This window comes from Diabrotica virgifera, chromosome 5 (assembly GCF_917563875.1).
Source record: "Diabrotica virgifera virgifera chromosome 5, PGI_DIABVI_V3a".
Taxonomy (NCBI): Eukaryota; Metazoa; Arthropoda; class Insecta; order Coleoptera; family Chrysomelidae; genus Diabrotica; species Diabrotica virgifera.
In genome coordinates this window covers 46,315,595-46,322,266 of record NC_065447.1, presented here as the reverse complement: position 1 = coordinate 46,322,266, position 6,672 = coordinate 46,315,595, and positions in this window count along the sequence as shown.

Genomic DNA, 6,672 nt, shown 5'->3' with positions numbered 1-6,672 from the left:
TGGAACATCCAAGTATACACACAACCAAACTTATATGGAATCATCTGAAGATGGAAGTCTCATCATCATCTCATTGTATTGATTTGCGTGTAAAGATTAAAATGCTTTGTAGAAATGCTTACAATGAGTGTCCCCGTTTAGGATTTTGTCCTCTTCAGGGTTTGTGGTGAATGTATTGTGTTAGTTCGCAAAAGTAAACAGTCCGAAAAACGCACTGGGGCAAGTGTGGTGTTCCTGGAGTTCCTGGGTTATGCCGGACGGTGGTGTCCAGAAGGCTACAAGACAACAGAGAAGAAAGTTTGATGGAGTTGGTGTTGGTTCCATTGACATTTACGTGTACTGTCCGTGCTTTGCTCTCGATCAATCTCCCTAGAAACCATTGTACAACGACAGGCAGGCCTGCGTCCCTCGTCGGCGGTCAGGAGGTGGCTTTTGAGCGCAGCGTGGACAGTGAGCGTTCGAGTGATGAAAATAGTTGCGGCTATTTTCTTGGGGCGAACAGGTATAATTGTGCAATGGAGTTGGGAAACCGCAAAAAACCAACTTCTCCCTGTTCGGGGTAGGGAAAAGGATAGTTAAAGGTGGGTGCGGTAGGCTAACGGGGTAGCCTCGAGGATGTTTTCGTATTCTACTGGGAGTTCGTCAATGCATGTTTGCATTAGAGCAGACGGTGGGTGAATCTTTTTCCGCTTGGGCTTTGCGTGGTAGAATACGTGGCCAGAAGATGAACAGGAACATTTGAGAGATTCTTGTGTGTCGGAGGGGGGATCGTTGATTATTTTAGTTGTGAAGTTCCTGTTCAGAGAGTTTATTCTCTCGATAATTGTGCGTATGTTTAGGGATATCTCCAGTGCTCGTAGTTGCATCTACGGAAGATTCTCCGTTCCACTCGCAACAACCTCTCTTTCTGTGCTCTAGCGCATAGAGAGTAGAGGCATGCTTTGTACTCAATGACGGGTCGAATATAGGTCTTGTAAGTGTGTAAGAGAGTCTTCTTGTGTGTCTTGCCAATACGTCCTGAGAGAGGGTTGAGAAGTCTGGCTCTGTTCCTTACCCTATCTAAAGTTGCCTTTAGGTCCCCGTCCCAGGTAAGAGTCCTGGTAAACAGTACTCCCAAGTAGGTCGGAGTCGGGCTGAGAACAAGCCTTTCTCCCATCAATCTCAGTGGGTATTGTTCGTCTTCATTTCTGATGATTTTAGCTGACACAGAAGGGGCGCGAAACACAATTGTTGTTGTTTTGTTACAACACCACTTACAACACCAATCCCCGACCGCGTCCAACAGAGCCTGGGCTCTTCTGTGGATGAGTAATGGGTTGTATCGAGAAGTTGTCGTGAGTAGAGCCGTGTCGTCTGCATAGAGAAACAGCCGAGTGCCTGGAATATTTTGGTTTGTGATGTCACTGTTGTAGATAATGTACAGCAGTGGTGCTAGGACTGAACCCTGGGGAACTCTAGCTTGTGGAGTGAAGGGGGTAGACTTTTGATCGCTTATTTTCACTCTGACAGTTCGGTTGTGGAGGTATAAGTGTACAATTTTGGTAAATTGTAATGGTAGCCCGATGTCCAGAAGCTTCCGAACAAGTCCGTCGTGCCAGACCTGATCGAAAGCTTTCTGCACATCCAGGAATGTGGCTATGGCGAATGAACCATCGTTGATGGCTTGAGTAACTTTAGTTGTGAAATCTATTAATGCATGTTTAGTAGATTTACCAGACTGGAATCCATATTGAAATTTTGGGATGATGTTGTGTGTTTCGAGAAAGTTATTGAGCCTTTCTTTTAGGATTAGCTCAAGAACTTTACCCAGAGTGTTTATTAGAGAGATTGGTCTGTAGGATTCCACGTCGGTTCTGGGTTTGCCTTTTTTCAAAAGCATGATGGTATTGGCCACTTTCCAAGGAGTAGGGAAGTGGCTGTTTTTGAGACATGCATTGAATATTTTAGTTAGAAAAGGGATGATACTCTCAGGAAGTTGTTTGAGGCACCTACGGTTGATGCCATCAGGTCCGGGAGCGCTGTTTTTACCTATTTGGCAAAAGCTCTCCGTTTCCCTGTTTGTGAGGGGGTCCATGATAGGATCATAGACTGGAACGTGGTAGTTGAGAGTAACATTTACTATGTATTCTGTGTGGAGTTTAAATAATCGATCAAAGTTTGGGTTGTCTGGAGTTTGAAAGTTGTTTTGAAGCGAATTTCTGAATGCTTCAGCTTTCCCTTCTGGGTAATTGACAATGTGATTGTTGACCAACAGATGAGATGGTTGAGATCGTTTTTGATTAGTTAGGACTTTGAATTTGTTCCAGAATTTACTTCCGTCCCTGTAGTCCAGTTTTGAGGTAGCATCCTCCCACCGGCGAGCCGTTAGGTCGGATATCTCTCTCTTTATCCTGGCACAGATTCGGTTGTATTCTGTTTTGATTAATGGATTTCTGTTGGCCTTATATTGGCTTAGAAGACGCCTTTTTTGTTGAATTTTGGCTATGATGTATTGTGGAAGTGCCGGTGATGTATAGGTTATTTGTTTAAGTGGAATTGCGTGCGTGATAGCCCCGGTGATGAGGTTCTCAATTTGTGTTGCACTTATGTCGATACTCTCGTTAGTATCGAGTTCGCCTAACATAGGAAGATTTTGAGTGATGAAATTTTGGAATTCAGTCCAGTTAGCATGACGATAGTCTCTTATAGATCTTGGAGGGTTGGGTTGTTTTGGAGCTAGTATGTCGGTATTGACAAGAATAGGTACGTGGTCTGACGTTATTGAGTCACCAATGTGGCATCTATCCTCAAACCGATCCAGAATGTTACTGGTAACTAGGATGTGGTCGACAATAGAGGCCCCATTGGCGTTCAGAAACGTGTATTCAGTGTTGGTGATTCTTGAGATAGGAAGGTCTAGTAGTAAATCCGTGAGGCGGATGCCTTCTGGGTTTTGTCGGTGATCACCAAACTGTGTGTGTCTACAATTCAGATCGCCCATCAACACGGCCTTGCCGAGCGTTGAAAAATACTCTAGCAAATACCTGTTGAGTGGTTGATCCGGGTGTTTGTAGTAAGAGACTATCGTGAGGGTTTCGTTGTTGGGAACGTGCACGTCAATTGCCAGGAAGTCCACATCAGGTGGACGAAAATTTGGTGGGAATGTATGAGCGCTGTGTGGTATTCCGTGTTTTATGAGAATACCATTCCCACGTGAAACCTGACAACGGTTTCGATGGATGATCAAATATCCTGCGAAATGTGGATCGCTTTTCGACAGAGTATCTGTGAGTGCGAGGATCTGGATGTTATGTTTCGACAGGATATTCTTGATGAGGGGTCTCTTTTTGGAGAGACCCTGACAGTTGACTGCACCTAGGGTGAAATCCATAAGGGGTGCGCTTAGTGATTGGAGTGGAATGTCAGTTTGACATTGCTTCCGTGTCCATGTACCACTGTGGAGTGGTCATAGACTTGGCTAATCAGGTTAGCCGTGATTGCTGCGATATGCTCACGAAGTTCAGGCAACAGATTCAGCAGCAAAGCAGTCTGGATCGACAGGATGTTTTTGGTTTCTGTTGGTAGATCGAAGGGAGGGAATGATCTTTCGATCGAAAGTGGCTGTACCTCGTGTTGTACGGTAGGGATTGTGTGTCTCTGTGGGCACTTGTTAGAATAGGCAGGGTGTTCACCACTGCAATTAGGGCATTTTGGCTCTTGCTGTTTGGTGCCGGCACTAGACTTGTGATTGCCGCCGCAGTGAGGGCAGACGAATGCTTTTTGAGGGCATTCGTCGATGGAATGTCCGTTTGTGCAGCATTTGCTGCAATATTTGGGAATAGGTATAGTTGGATTAGAGCTGTGAGGAAGTTCGACATTATAGATTTCTCCGTCTAGAGTGATGCCTCGGCTCAGTGTAGTGGTGTACTTATCGAGGGATTTTGTCACTACCTTGACCACCTTGGAATCCCTGCCGAGTCTGAAAGATTTAACTCTCCACAGTTTTTCAACTGGGAATTCCTGTTCGGCAAGCAAGGCAGTGATTTCATCCTCCGTGTAGTCCACATCGATTCCTGTTATGCAGAAGAGGTAGGTAGGTTCTCTGTTGCTGGAATTTGAGTTTTTGTTACGGCTGTGGACCGTAACCATAGTTTGGCCTGTGGCTTTATGGATAGTTTTCTCGATGTCTTCTGCATTTATAGAGTTAAAAAGTCGCAAGTGAGCGATACCGTGAGAAAGAACTTTGCAAGAGTGTATTTTGTTTGATAAGAGTTTTGTGGCATTTATTTGCCGAAAGAAGGTACGTTTATTGCAAAGATCTTTTGGCAGATCTTTTATTAAGTACTCGGACAGTGTAGGATCATTAATGGCATTGACTACGTTCTGGTTTTTGGGGCGAGAACTCGCTGCGGCGTTGGCATATGATCAGCGTTGTCTTCGTTGGAAGACGAATTCAGAAGGTTCTTGGGTATTGTTTGCGCTGACGTTTGCTGGTTGTTGTGAGACTGGAGATTGAGAAGAAGATTGAGCAGATTGAGAGATTGTAGATGCTTTGGGTTTGTTTGTTTTTGGAACTCTTGAGATTGCACCCTGTTTTACCTGTGAGCTTTGCTGCTGAGAGCTTGGTATTGCTTTGAGTGGCGGAAAATCGTGCGAATATCGTTTCAGTAGCGGGTTGGCGGCGTCTTCCTGCTCCATGCGGAGGTAGACCTGTCGGTACCTATCGTGTACAATTTTCATTTCCGCGTTTAGGCTCTCCAGGTCCAGCTCCGCCTGCAGCCGGTTATAATCGTTGGATGGGGGCGTGTCACCTTCCTGCAATAGGGAGGCGAATTGGTTTGATGTATTGGTTTTAGCAGCGTTTGTCTGGGCCGTCGTCCGTGAACGGAGAGACCGGTTGGAAGAGACGAACCTTACAGAGGAAGGCATTGTCGATTGGGATTAGATTGCAAGTCTAGCGATCGGAGGGCACCTCAGCCTCAAGGTGTTCTGGGGGGTAAACCCCAGGGATAAGGGTGGCTTGTCCTACCCCTCCGTGCTTTTCCGGCGTTTTGACACTGACTATAATTACCTGATTTTTGTGCGATTTACCTCGCTGCTATATGGTCCCTCGTTGTAAGCCTTATAGAGTAGGTTTATCCCCGTTTATAGCCGTATACCCCGGCTTGGAGCCGTACTTAACTCGTTAGATAGAGTACGGGGTCGAGTGTATTGCACTCGGCTCAGGGCCAGAGTATTCCTCTGAAACCCCTTAATCCGTCTACCTTTCTAGAGTTGCACGGCCAAGCGTCGTTGGTTTTTCGGTGGGATATACCGTTCTCCTCCGGCTACCTATGTGCAGCTGTCTTCAGCGGTAAACGCTCTCAAACTCCTCGTTAGTCGTCGGTATGAGTAAGGTGTGCAGGCAGTGACCTTACTACTCGACGTCTGAATCGAGAATGGGACCGATGGAAGTCTTTGAGATGTGAGTATACATAGGACTACTAAGAGGAGGTCCTTAGAAATGAGGAGGTCCTTAGACAGCTGAACCGAACAACATAACTGGTCAATGTAATAAAAAGACGCAAGTTGGAATACTTCGGTCACCTGAAAAATATTAACTTTGCAACTGATCATTCGGGGAAAGATCCAAGATAAACGTAGTCCTGGTAGAATAAAACATTATTGCTGAAAATTTTGGGCAACATATCCAGTGATCGATAACGGTCATGGAAGCAGAACCGTAGAGATGGTACAGAATAGCATTTTTCGGTAATAGGTTGAAACTGAACCTATCTATCTCTATCTAATCAGCCCTAAACATCCATCCTTGGATATAGGCCTCCTCTTCCTTCTTCCATGCCTCTCTATCATGGGCAATTTGCATCCATTTTGACCCAGTGTGTTTCTTCAGGTCATCTGACCATCGCATCTGTGGCCTTCCCCTTTTTCGTTTGTGGTTCCACGGTCTCCAATGTATAATCATCTTAGTCCATCTTTCATCCTTCTGCCGTAGGGTGTGTCCGGCGAACTTCCGTTTAAGCTTTGCTACTTGGGTAGAGACATCTTTCACTTTTGTTTTGTTACGGATCCATTCGTTTCTTTTCCTGTCTGATAGTTTAATGTTCAGCATTTTTGTCTTGCCATGGCTCTTTCTGTCTTTGCTATTTTTTCCATATTCTCTTTTGTAAACGTCCATGTCTGAGAGCCATATATTAAAACAGGGAGTATACATTGATTGAAGACTCTTGTTTTTAGGTATTGCGGGTATTTTCTGTTCTTTAGAATATAAGACAGTTTTCCGAATGATGCCCAGGCTAATCTTATTCTTCTCTTTATTTCTTCGGTCTGATTTTCTTTATTTAATCTAGTGATTTGTCCTAGATATATATACTCTTTTACTTGTTCTGTTCTTGTTTGTACCACTGTAATTACTAGTTCTTCTTGTTGATTGGTCATGGTTTTTGTTTTACTGTAATTCATCTTCAGTCCTATCTTTGTCGATTCTCTATCTAGTTCTTCCATCATTTTTTGTAATTCTTCACTTCTTTCTGCTATTAATACAATATCATCAGCATAACTTAAGTGATTTAGATATTGCCCGTTTATGTTTATTCCCAAGCCATCCCAGTGCAGTTGTTTGAACACATCTTCTAGCGCTTGGTTGAATAGCTTGGGCGAGATGGTATCTCCTTGTCTTACTCCTCGGTTTAT